At 44.3% G+C, this 13,925-nt stretch overlaps 1 non-coding gene across 1 annotated transcript; it reads right to left on the bottom strand.

Annotated features, from left to right (window-relative positions):
* Positions 1-278: 278 nt before the first annotated feature.
* LOC141654026 (small nucleolar RNA R71) lies at positions 279-385 on the bottom strand. The gene has a single exon (XR_012547608.1). It is a non-coding gene; the product is annotated as a small nucleolar RNA R71 (small nucleolar RNA).
* Between the last annotated feature and the right edge of the window lie 13,540 nt (positions 386-13,925).

Raw genomic sequence — 13,925 nt, 5'->3', positions numbered from 1 at the left:
CATCTTACATCAATTTCGTGGAACGAAATTTATTTAGAGGGGGAGCTACTGAAGACCCTGCAAAACATATGGAGAAATCTGTTACTTATTATTGTTCCATCCCTTTAACTGCTGGGGTGACACAAGATCAAGTGAAGCAGGTGCGTTTTCCTTTTTCTCTAAAAGATGGTGTTGCGGAGTGGTTGCGAGGTTTAGATATTTAGGATCAAGGAGTTACTGACTGTAATACTCTAGCTCTTGCTTTCTACAAGAGGTACTTTCCACCATAGATGACCAATGCATTGAGAAATCAGATTACCAACTTCAAACAAACGGCTATAGAATATTTGAATGAAGCATGTGTTCGCTTCAAACGTTTGGTCCGTTCAGTTCCCCATCATGGCTTTCAAGAGTGGTTTCTTTGCAACCAATTTTACAACGGGTTGTATGATGATCATCGTGCTTTGCTAGATTCTTCAGCTAGTGGGAGGTTTTAGGACAACACTAATGATGATACAACGTGGAAGTTAATTGATCAGATTGATACCCATACTACAAAGTATGGAAATCCTAGGGGAAGTACACTTGGGAATGGTGGAGATAGCGGTCTTGCGGCACAATTAGAGGCTATTTCTGCCCAAATCGCTGAGATGAAGACTACCCAATATTTGGGTAATAAAGAGGTAGTTCATGCTACGAGTCAACCGGAGGAGTCTTATGCTAGATGTGGTATGGATGGTCATAATGCAGCTGAGTGTTTGAGCACATTGGAGCAAGTTAATGCCTATAAATCTTTTAGGCAAGGTACACCTTTCTCTAATTTTTACAATGAAAGAACGAATAAACATCCTTTCCTTCAATGGTCTAGTCAGAATGTGCAAAATCCACAGTCACAACAACACAGAAAAATTCATATACTATTCCTCAAAACCGTGGTAATCAACCACGGGGAGGATATCAAAGGCAAAATCAAGGAGGTCAGCAGTTTAATAATCAATATCAACAACCTCCTTAACAAAATCCTCAACAAGCTCCAAACAATGAGATGGCAGAGTTGCGAGCTCTCTTACAACAAACTTTGTCAATGCAACAAAAGCATACGGCTTAAATTTCTGAGCTGATTGCCCATAATAAGATGTTGGATACCCAAGTGGCTCAGATGGCAGTTCATAATTCTTCAAAACAGCCCGGAAGTTTTCCTCCTCAAGGTAAGCAAGCTAATGTCATTCAATTGAGAAGCGGCACCACATATCAAAATCCGGAATTGCCAAGCAATGAAGAAGAATTGCCCACTAATGAAGATGAGGTACCCTATATGCATCCTAAGGGATTGGGTAATTTGGAGCTAAGTGACGATGAAAAAGAAGTCGACGAAAATGAAACACGAGATGAGAATAAAAGCGACAAAAACAAAAAAGACGGATCTGCCAAGGTTCCTTGATCGAGTAGCATCAGGCTCGATCGAGGAACTTTAGTACTCGATCGAGTGACATCCAGGCTCGATCAAGGCACCTCTCTGGTCGATGACGGTGTTTCAAAAATTGATTCTAAAGTAAAGGAAGCTGAGCCGATTACTATTGCACTACCTTTTCCGTATCGTCAACAGAAATCTAAGTTGGACAAGCAGTTTGGAAGGTTTATGGAGGTAGTAAAGAACCTGCAGATAAGTGTTCCTTTTACTAAGTTGATCACTCAAGTGCCGGCTTATGCGAAGTTTATGAAAGAAATATTGACAAGGAATAGGTTCTTTGATGAAGTGGAGACCGTTGCTTTTACACAAAAGTGCAGCGCCATGCTGCAAGCTAATTCACCACCTAAGCTTAAGGATCCAAGGAGTTTTTTTATTCCTTGTCATATCGGTCATCTTGCTATTAGTAAAGCTCTTTGTGATTTAGGGGCTAGCGTTAGTGTCATGCCTTATTCTATTTGTAAGAAATTAAATATGGGTCAAATGACTGTTACTAATATGACTTTGCACATGGCTGACCGATCTATTAAACACCCATTGGGTGTGTTGGAGGATGTTCCCGTTCGAGTTGGAAAATTCTTCATTCCCGTTGATTTTGTTATCTTAGATATGGCTGTGGACAACCAAATTCCTATCATCTTAGGTAGACCATTCCTTCACACAGCGGGGGCGGTTATAGATGTTAGGCGAGGGAGACTGACTTTAGCTGTGGGGGATGATACTATTGTTTTTAACTTAGAAAAAGCTTTGAAACATACCATGATAGAAGAAACTTGTCATAGTATTGATGTTGTTGATTTTACTATTGATGAGTGTCTTGCTATGTGTTTAAGTAAGGATCCTCTAGATATTGCCCTGGTTTCTGATCCAGCTACTGAGACGGGTTCATGGAGTCAAGAAGTGGATGAGATTGAGAAGTTGCTTACTGGAGAGGTGTGGACAGCGGGCCGCCCACGAGGGCGCTTGGTGAAGGTCGAAAAAACAAGCGTTTGCATTTTGTATGGAGTCGCCACCAATTTTTATGGGAAATTGGAACCGTTCGAGTACCTCGTGTCATGTCAAGACACAAAGTAGTGACATGAACACTAAGCAATCGTTACCCTTAGCATTCTATGTCTAGAATGACTCTCGTGGATGCCAATGAACACGGGTGCTCACGGAGATCTGGAGTAAGGGGTGAGGGTACGTATTAGGAAGCTCTTTTGATCGAACACCTAATCCCGCCCGCCTCGATAGCGGCCTCTACTAATGATTAGGGAAGTTACTCGTACTTGATATATCGTCGGCTATATGCATGCAATGCAACATCCATAGATTAATCCTAGCATGTGAGAATTAGGCTAAGTCGGTTGACACATAATTAGCATACAATTGGGTCGAAGTAAGATTTAAGTTCAATTACATATGAAAACATACAAGCAATAAAAGAAATACAATAAATATAAATTACAATAATGAAAATTACATTAATTACATTGGATTAGGCGATTTATGTCGAAAATACCCTTAAAACGGATGATTTGAGAAAAAGAGATAAAAGAATAGAAGAAAGAGTTAAATAAATTGACGAACAGGAATTAGCGTGATATTACGGATAATAGTTAATTAATACGCAGACTAATTAAACTAGGTCAAGCGAAATGGAGTTCGGGACGAAACTCATCTCGAACAAAGCGCAAGAGATCGCGCCTGGGAAGAGGCGCGGCGATTCTTGCGTCTGTTCCAAGGGTGAGTTCTGGCTGTGAAGCCGGAACTGCAAATCGTTAATTTGAATTGATGAATTTAATGATGGATTAGAATATTTACTCGGATGGAAGTGATTAACAGGTTAATTACATGTGAATGATGGTCATAAAAGCGATAAACATGGATGAGACGAATCGGAAACGGATTATTCATATGAAATTACGATGAAAATATTAATGAGTCCTCTATTGAAATAAGCCAATTAGACTAAATACGACGGACCTACAACGAATATGTGACGAATATGCGAATAAGCAGATTAAACTATATCAATGACGAATTCCAGAAACTCAATATGAACAAATTGAATCTCTAAAATCCGGGTTTGAATTTAATGACGAAAACCCGCAAATATTGGATTATTTAGGATTTAAGTCGGATTTATGATGAATTAAAACATACTAAGGATGAGTGAATTATATGATGCAATATACATGTGAATTATCAAAGGACGATTATATCAAAGAATTAACGGACAAACAAATAACAAAATAAAAAAGAAGCGAATTACAAAGGACGAGGAAGAAGAAAAAGAAGCGAGAATGCAACGGCCTCACGAAGAGGCGTAGCAGAAACTGCGCTCCTTCGAAGAGGCGCAGCAGTTGCTGCGTCTTTTCTCGACGTCTGTCTACTGGAAATCCGTAAAAAAAGAGTTTTAAAGCACGGTTTTAGAAATCGGCTTTAACGGTGTTTTCGACATAAATCTTACAAAGGTGATACGATAAATAAAATACAATAAATAAATAGGAATTATACACCCTCAGACTTACATGTTGACGGAACGAGATGGACTAAGATATCGACTAGTGATGCTCGACGCGAATGCAAAGAGAGTGCCCTCGTAAGAGGAAAACAATTGATTAATTAAGTTGATTATTGTGTAGTTGGTCAAATTGGTCGGTCATGCAACTGAGAGGCTGGTACCCGGAAAGATCCGAGCTTATGTGGTCGAAAGTTCAAGCACGTAGGCGCCAGTAAGTAAGAACAAAGTCTAGAATGCAAAGGGAGAAGAGAAGGGCGGACACTCGCGTGAGAAATATGAGGAACAAAGGCTCCTATTTATACTAATCACGCGACGGAATTAGGGTTTCGGAGACTCTTTGGAAGTGAATCTCGGAAAGATATGAAAAAGATACGTAAGACATGCAAAGAAGGGCCTGGGAAAAGGCGCAGCAGCCACTGCGTCTCTTGGAAGAGGCGCAGCACCTGTTGCGTCTATTCCCAGGAGGTTTCCTCCTGCTGAAGAAAGATTTCCGCGTTTGAGTTATGGTAGGACGGAAATAATTCGATTATCTTATGAATATTACGGGATATTATTTGCCAAAAGATAAAATTTGTGAAATATGGAATAGAAATATCCTAACATTCCGAACATTCGACTCGGGATTTAACGGTTATCAGAAAATGGAGACGGTTTTGGACCCGGACTCCGAATGTACTCTAATTACTGCCAAAACGACCGTATCGGGACGTAGATGACAACTAAGAGGTAGACTTTTAATATTTGAGCAATCACTTGACGATAATCTTACGAACTGTCACAAATCGTTCCGCGTATCAAACATGCGGCCCAATCATCACCGGGTGGTTTGCGGGAGGTGCGAAATGAGGTATCTCTGAGCCCCCACTTTGACCGAGGCTTGGACAAGGCGAAAGTCAAAGTATAGCCATCAGGTCAATCGGAGATTACAACCTGACGACTATGGCGACGCGAGGCGGCTCAAGGGGTCTGAGCCAAGGACCTGTCGTCGGGAACATTTTAGAGTCTGTCGATTTCCGGGGAGGGTCGTTTAAAGTCCATTAGACTACGTAAGGAAGCTCGCCAGCCATAAGAAGAGACCATACCTGAGATACCCCTGGGTGAAACGGAACTGAAGACGCTTCGGCAAAACTCTTTGGTCTGAAGATAACTTGGTGTCCGAAGACATTAGGGGTCACAGGGATTCTGAAGAAACTTCTTTCTCGAGATGCTTACGGAGAATGACACCTTTGCTGAACTCCGTGAAGAATAAATATCGAAAACAGCAGGACGTCGGTAGAAACTGCCGGGGGAATCCGCTTGCGTCGGTCTCAAGCGAACTCTTGCAAAAACTTGAGGTTGAATCTGCTTGCGTTGGTCTCAAGCGAACTCTTGTTGGGAAATATATTGACGATTAGGAACATCTTGATCGCCATGGAAGAAATCTTGAGTGAGCAATACTGCAAAATACTGCTGCGCTGGGGACAAATGTTTCGACGACTAGGAACATCTTGATCGTCTTGGAAGAAATCTTGAGTGAGCAATACTGCAAAATACTGCTGCGCTGGGGACAAATGAATAATAATATGCAACAGTCCGCTGCTGGCTGATAAAATGCGGGCCGGAATGAAAGAAAATCATCGAATGGGCCAAAAGAGTATCGAGGAAGAGGCGCACCAAAGATGGGCCCACAAATAACGAACTTATAACGAATTTTTGAAAAATCCGTGTGGAGGGAACAGAATGAAGAGGCGCAGCAAGAGCTGCGTTTCTTGGAAGAGGCGCAGCGCCTGCTGCGTCTTTTCCCCAAATTGGCTTTCCTGCGTAAAAACGCGAAATCAGAAGGGATTGTGTTCATTTGTATTCGAAACACAATTCACTCATTTCTCTCTCAAATCTTTACCATTTCCGCCAAGGTTTGATTCAAAAGCTTGCTTTAAACATGACTAATCGAGGTATGTGTCTTAATCTTGCATTAATCCTCTTCATTTGTCGAATTTTGAGCCGCGAAAATTAGGGTTTTCGACCCTTTTGATCGAAAATTTGGGGCTTTTCCCCCAAATGGATTTGCCTTGCCAAATTGATACTAGAAATGGATAGTAGGTGATGTTAGGAACATAACCATGCATTTGTTTCGAATTTTCATCAAGTTTTGAGCCTTTGAATGAATTTTGAGACGGTTTTACAGCTGAACCGTAATTTGCTTCGAAAATAGCCTTAGGATCGCCCATTGGCGATGAAATTTGATATTTGGGATCCTTGACCGATGGGTAAACTTCCTACCATCTCGGAATTTTGGTTTGTGACAACTTTTTCAGGACACCTTTCTAGGGCATAATCGCCGTTATAACGAAATGCTGCCGAATTTCTGACTCGAACCCAGAACTAGGCTTTGAATTAGACTTGACTTGACCCAATTTATCACATGAGTGATCGGGTTGGTGGGAACGTGGCCAAGGATGGCACGAGAGGAGCAGTTTCAGAGCTTTGAAGGCTTGAAAACCCCTTAACAAAGGCTTGTCGCCGTGTGACGCGGCCTGGATTTACTTTAACGTTGCAGGTGATGAGGCTTCTACTTCTGGGAGGACTCCCATGGAGATAGACGCCGCTGTTGTTGAGGAGGCTTTAGAGCAGGCCTTCACCGCTGCGGTGATGGCTGCTGGAGACGAGGCTCACGAGGAGGAGGCTGCCGAGGAGGAGGAGGCCCCGAGGCGCGCCAACGTCGGGCGAGGAGGTCGTCAGCTGAGAGGAGCTCCTGTGTGGGCTGAGACCTGGGAGAGTAGGCACCTTGTGTGGGCTGTAGAGGGTCACCTGTCCTACAGGACGGTGAAGAGCTTGGTAAATAAGAATTCACTACTCATTATTCATCCTATTTCATCCTTTTGTCCAAATTTCCTTCAAATTTCATTCAAAACTAAAGATAGCTTTGTTTCAAATCATAATAGGAGACCGGGAACATCAGGTCGTTCTCGGGTTACACGACAGCGATGGAGCACTATGAGCAGCTGTCGGCGGAGGAGAGGGCCATGATCGAGCGTGGAGCGTTCGGTCCTCTGGTTCAGGTCTGGAGGGATATCGTGAAGAGGAAGTTGCGGGCTGACCTTAGCCTGGTCCGCGCTTTCTTGGACCGATTCTGGGACACGACGTCCACGTTTCACCTTCCTTTTGGTGAGGTGGGTGTCACTCTGGAGGATTACGGCATGATTTCTGGTCTGCCGTGTGGGACCGAGGAGATGGTGTGGCCGGAGACTGCTATGAGGGCGGACTCGGCCGAGGCGAGGAGGTTGATCGGCTGGAACTTGTCGCCGAAGGCTGTTGCAGTGCCGGGTTTGGTACCTAGTACTTACGTTCGAGACTACTTTGCGGGGAAGACCCAGGCGCTGGTGACGATCGATGGGAGGGAGACAGCTCCTCCTCCTTGTCTGGAAATTGAGCAGGGCTCGTCGTGGCTTTGGTGGTTCCTGTCTTCGATTTACCTCGGAGACAAGGGCGAGAGGCTATCGACGAAGCTTCTTCCCTTCCTTTCCGACTCCGAGTTCCCTAGGGCGTTGGGGCCGGGTCATCTGCTGGTTTTGCGGTCCTCACTCGCTACATGAGGGCCATGGTTCATCCGGAGCTGATGGAGAAGGGGACTTCTCCTGGCGCTGTCGGACCTGGGCTACTGTTGGAGGTATGAACCTTCTTTTAGACCAAAGTGAATTCCTTTCTTTATCAAATCACGAAAGATCATCATTGATTATTCTGTTTTACAGGCGTGGGTGTACTCTTACTTTCCGGGTCTTGCGCCCAAGAGGACGGAGCCGTTGGAGAGGGCCTATCCCGTGGTGAGGGATTGGGTCATCTGCCGAACGAAGAGCAAGCGTTCTTCTCACAATGTCTACCGGCGGGACGTGAACGCTCTTCAGCTGAGCAGCGTGAGTATCCCATTTGTATTCATTTACTCTTCTTATACTTTGCTTTTAATTGATCATAGGAATGATCTTTGCCTTTATATTATCGCAGTGGGTGCCCAGACCTTGGGCGGAGTACGCAGGAGCGCCCCCTTTCGTTGCTGAGGTCCTTCGACCTAGGAGCCCGAGCCGGCTACTGTTGTGGACGTCGATGGGTCCTGTGTGGTATTTGGGCGAGCAGTTGACTCGTCAGTGCTCTCGGGACGTGTTGACGGTTCCCATCGATCCTCCCAGGACGATGTTTAGGGAGCCTTCTGAGGCTGAGAGGGAGGCGGACTTGGCTGGTGCCAGTGGCGACGACCTTCTCGGCGTTCCTTTACGGGAGGTTGGCGTACTGGCCAGTAGTGGTGAGTACCTTTTACTTTTGCTTGGTTTGATTTCGAGAATTTGCGATGAAAGATCATCGATTAACGAGAGCTATTTGTCTTTGCAGGAGGTTGAGGCGGCGGGCATCGAGCCCCCAGAGTACCCCGAGACCCTCGAGTACACTGACGCGACTGGGAGGACGACGATCTCCGAGTTGCGTGACTTTGACGTAGCTGTGACGGATGCTGGTTTAGATGACTGGCAGCATCTGATTCGAAGGGTAAGCCTCCAACCTGTATGACTTTTGTGTAAGAACACATTTGATTGAGTTTGCTCAATTTGCTGAGAATTTCTTTTGCTAGTGCAGGTCGCGCCGTCCCGGTTCGTGGCACTATGGAGGGTGGCCAACCGGCTGCGAGCTACTGCCATCGAGGCACTCGTCGGTGGTCGAGGTCGTCAGGTATGAACCTTATTTGATTGATTTTTTTTGATTTTGGTTTTCGATCTTGCTTGAATTGATTGACATGAGACAATTTGTTGCTGTTTACAGGGTGACCGCGAGCTGGAGCAAGAGTTGACCCAGTCTCGGGAGGAGACGGCTCGCTTGTTGAGGGAGCTCGAGGTTCGGGACGCCGAGATCGCCGTTCTAGTGGCGAGAGTTGCCGAGTTGGAGGGCGCCCAGCAGTAGTTTCGTGTAGTTTTGTAGACTTGTACATTTTGGACATTTGATTTTGAAACATTTTTGGACTCTGTTTGGGGCGCAAGCCCCCAGTTTGCTTGGACTTTTGGACTTTGTTCGGGGCGCAAGCCCCCAGTTTGCTTGTACATTTGCTCTGTTTGGTGTATATATGGTGGCATGAGTGCCTTTGCTGCTGGGTTGTGTTGCTTGTACCTGCAGGTTAGTTCTTGAACAGGTTTGGTAGACAACGGTTTATGCCGTCATGCTGCCGAAATTTACATAGAAATTACGCAAAACATACATTTTATATACATAAGGCCTTTAATCAGCGTAAAATGAGACTCAAAAGAACATGAGGAAAAGCAAAAAATTGCCGGAAATGACCGGACGATGGGGAGGGTTACCCCCTAAAAAAAAGAAAAAAAAAAGAAATCTGTAAGTTAGAGATGTGGAAATGAAATTAAGAAAATAAAAAAGGTAAATGAATTATAATGGAAATTATGTCCTAAGATGAGGAATTGGAATTATTTTTTTTAAAAAAAAATGAAAATGAAATGTATTTCCTAAAATGAAAATGTGCACATGTGGTAAAATGGCGAATTGTCGATGTCGTCTTGAAATGCGTGCCCGCGAAAATAGGAAACTTGAAACATGGTAAATTGCTCGTATTTACCAAAATAAAATCCCGTAGGAATAGGAAATTATTCGTTATAGAATTAGGAAAGATCCAACGCGGAAATCACAGAAAGTGAGCCTGGGGAAGAGGCGCAGCATGAGCTGCGTCCCTTTGAAGAGGCGCAAAGCAGTCTTGCCCTTTGTTCCTGCCGGTCCGTTCTGGCGGATTTTTTTAGAAACAGCAATTAGTATAAATAGAAGCGTCGACGGGGCGTTAATTCACACAAATCTACCGTCTCCTCCTCGTCTATTCACATAAAACTCTCAAAATAAATCTTCAAGAGAAAATTTGTCATCATGAATACTTTGGAGATCCGCTTGAAGGAATGGACCAACGAGTTTTCGAATATGGAGAAACACGACATGGGTGCTTATAACCTTGGGTCTTTATTGAGTTTGAAACTCATTAAGGTCGTAAAACCGTTCTTGGATGCTTGCCTTGACTATTGGGACCCGAATTATCATGTTTTCGCGTTCCCGGAAGGTGATATTTGCCCGTTTCCTGAAGAAATTGCTGCTATTGGTGGGTGGGACCCCGAACATTTACCTGCCATTCCTTCCACTTCACAAGGGTACAAGAGCAAATTCAGAGACTTGCTTGGACTGACTAGACTTGAGGTGGATCGCTTAGTTACCCCGAAAGGCGTGAGAATGTTGGACTTTGTAGACCGATTCATTAACAGGGCCGACCCTACTGTTTCCCATGTTGCTAGGAGGAGGGCATTTGGCTTTTGCTTGCTACACGTGTATGTCTTCCAAGGACACGTTGATGAAGATTTGAGAGGTGATCCCCGTCTTTTGGGTCTTATTGAGCAAATGGAGCTGCGCAGGAGCCCAGCTTGTTTATGTCTAGGGGAGATTATCTTGGGTTTGGATAATAGGAAATCCAACCGTGATCTGCCGTTCTTGGGGAGTCCCGTCATTTTGCAGGTAAAAGACATCTTTTTTTTTTTTTTTTTTTTTGTTTTTTTTCATTTTTTTTTTCGTTTTTTTTTTGTTTTTTTTTTCGTTTGTTTTTGTTTTTCGTTTGTTTTTGTTTTTTTTTTTCGTTTTTTTTTTTTTTTTTTTTTTTTTTTTGTTTGATGTCTAATACCTGCTCTTGGTAGGTTTGGCTTATGGAACGGCTCCGATTGATCGAGCCCCCAGTTCATGCACTTTCCTATCATTCCCGTTCGATTGCGATGAGGACGCGGTTGTACATGGTGGACTTCACCCGGTCCCGACTATTGGAAGAACAAGTCAAGAATGATGATGGTCCGATTAGGTGGGTCGTACCGTGGTGGCACCTCAAGTCTCATTCGGAGTGTCTTCTTTGGATCCCACTAGGTCCGTGCGCATTCCGGGATTGGAGTTTATGGTATGCATCTTTCCGGAAAGATTGATGAGGCAAGTTGGGTTGAAGCAGATGATCCCTAGGCTTGATACCGTTCCGCAGACTGCTATGGCGCTTACTACAGAGAGCCGAAGAGAGTGGGCCATTAAATGGGCCCAAAGAAACATGTGGTTCTTGAGCTTCTCCGCCAATGCTTTGTGGGTGTCGGACTCTTATCCGAGGTGGAGAAAGGCCGCAACTCCGGAAGAGCGCGAGAGATCGAGAAAACGCGAGCCCGTTGATTACAAGGTGCGCGAGGGAGAGAGAAGAGAAGGAGAAGCATCGACGGAGGGAGAAGAAGAAGCCGGGTTTCAGTCATTCATCCTTCAAAGAAATCAAAGACTACTCCCTGTCGCAGAGCCGGTGGTTGGCAAGAACGGAAGAGTCGGGCCTCGAGAAAGACCGTTGGTGATTAGGTCTGAAGTGGTGCAAGAGCGCCCAGCTCGAGGTCGTGACGGGAAATATGACAAGAATGACAAGGGCAAGGGGAAGATGGAGGAATAGCCCGAATCTTTATTTATTATTTGATTATTATTATTATTGTTGTTGTAATAAAAAGAAGGGATTTTTAGAATCCTAGCCTATTCTATTTTTATTATGTAACGTACTACTATTATTGGAAAGTGAATGAAATAAAAAAGGTTAAATGGTTATGAAACCGTTGAGATTTTCCACTTATTATTCTTGTCGAATTTCAAATGCAATGCAAATGTCCTTCTATTTACATTTTTAGATATAATGGGTTGAATCCCGTGAAGGATTGCCTACGTATTCACTTAAAAAGCGAAATCAAACCCTTGCGCGTAGTTCGAGTAAATGTAAAAGAATAATTGTTCGAAGCAAGAGCTTGTAGTGAACATAGAAAATAAGCATGAGCTTTTGCTTACTCTGGAGGTGCGAATTTAGTTTGTTTGATGATATGAGGATGACAAATTTGTCAAGATGCAGGAGCACAGTGACATTTAGCTTATTTCAGCTTGGCCAGGGGCCGTTTATTTAGTGCCACAAGAGCGACACATGGGTTTACGCGAGGCGCGTTTTTTTGTCCTATTCTAGGCATAGTACCGTTTCAATTGGTCGAGGTTTGTGGGGTTTGAAAATTCATTCTCGTCTAGGTCTGTGATTCTAACCGCACCCCCTGGGAGTATGGATTTGACTAGAAATGGTCCGGCCCAATTAGGTTTGAATTTTCCCCTTGGGTCGACAGGTAAAAGAGCTCTAACCGATTTGAGTACTAAGTCTCCTTCTTTGATGTTTCTTGGCCTAACCCTTTTGTTGAAAATTCGTTTGATACGTGCTTGGTATGTTTGGACATTATGTAAGGCGCGTAGCCTACGTTCATCCAGGAGGATGAGTTCTTCATACCTATCCTTCTTCCAATCGGCCTCCGGGATTTGACTTTCTAGTAGAATACGCAAGGATGGTATCTCTAGCTCGACTGGTTGTACAGCTTCCATGCCGTAGGTCAAATAGAAAGGAGTAGCCCCAGTGGGCGTTCTAACAGATGTGCGGTACCCCCATAAGGCGAAAGGTATCTTGCTTGGCCAATCTCTGTAGTTGTCAGTCATTTTCTTGAGAATCGTGACAACATTCTTATTTGCCGCCTCTACTGCGCCGTTAGTCTGTGGTCTATAGGGTGAAGAGTGGTGATGCTTAATCTTGTATTTGGCTAGCAATTGCTCGGTTTCGGCTTGGAAGTGTGACCCATTATCGCTAATGATCTCATGTGGGCAACCATATCGACAGATGATGTTGTTTTGTATGAATTTGGCCACATTTTTAGCCGTAAGACCAGTGTAGGAAGCCGCTTCTACCCATTTGGTGAAATAGTCAATCGCCACTAGAATGAAACAGTGACCTCCCCTGTTCCTACCGGGGTTATTTTCCGATTATGTCGATTCCCCATGCGGAGAATGGCCAAGGAGATGTCATCGTGTATAGCAAACGAAGGAGGGACATGTTGTATATTCCCAAGATTTGACAATTGTGGCGTTGTCTCACGTATTTGATGCAATCGGATTCCATTGTGGTCCAATAATATCCCAAGCGTGTGATTTTCTTTGCCATCATGGGCCCACTCATGTGAGGACCGCATTCTCCGTCGTGGACTTCTTCCATCACCTTTCGTGCCTGTGAATGATCAAGGCATCGCAGGACTACACCAAGAGGTGTTCTTTTGTATAATTCTCCTTGCATCAGAATGTATTGGGAAGCTAATAGGCGTATAGCACGTTGTCCCCTCTTGTCCATATCTAGTGGATAGGTACCATTAAGCTTGAAATTCAGGATTGCTTGGAACCAGGGTTCCTGTGCGATTTCCTTTTCGTCGGTGATTTGATGGACATAAGCCGGCTCTGACCGTCGTTCGATACACAAGGGCATTTCCACCATGTGATCTGGCATATTTATTAGAGATGCAAGTTTCGCAAGAGCATCTGCAAATTGATTTTCCTCCCGAGGTAGGTGTAGGTATGTTACATGATCAAAGAATTGAGCGACTTGGTCTATCCTAGCCTGATAAGGTGCGAGGCTTTCACTTCGGATTTTCCAAGATCCCGTAACTTGGTTGATGATCAGTGATGAGTCCCCATGTACTCGGAGGTTTTTGATGCCTAAGCTTACTGCCGCTTGTAGTCCAATGAGACAAGCTTCGATTCTCGCAAATTGTTTGTCACCTCGAAGTCGAGTTTGACAAAGAATCGGTGTATGCTCACCTTCAGGAGAAATGAGCAACACTCCTATTACGAATCCTCTTAAGTTTGATGCTCCATCAAAGTATAGGTCCCAGGAGTCTACATCTGTTTGAAGTATATCCTCGTCGGGAAATGACCAAGTATCTATGGTTTGTGCGTCGTTGATGGGATTTTCTGCGAAGAATTCGGCGACGGCGCGACCTTTTATAACTTTCAGTGGCACATATTTAAGGTCGAATTCTGAGAGCATCAGAGTCCATCTTGCCAGACGTCCGTTGAGGACGGGTTTCTCGAAGAGGTATTTGACTGGATCCATTT

This window comes from Silene latifolia, chromosome 4 (assembly GCF_048544455.1).
Source record: "Silene latifolia isolate original U9 population chromosome 4, ASM4854445v1, whole genome shotgun sequence".
In the NCBI taxonomy this organism is placed as follows: Eukaryota; Viridiplantae; Streptophyta; class Magnoliopsida; order Caryophyllales; family Caryophyllaceae; genus Silene; species Silene latifolia.
This window is presented reverse-complemented; position numbering and strand designations above follow the sequence as displayed.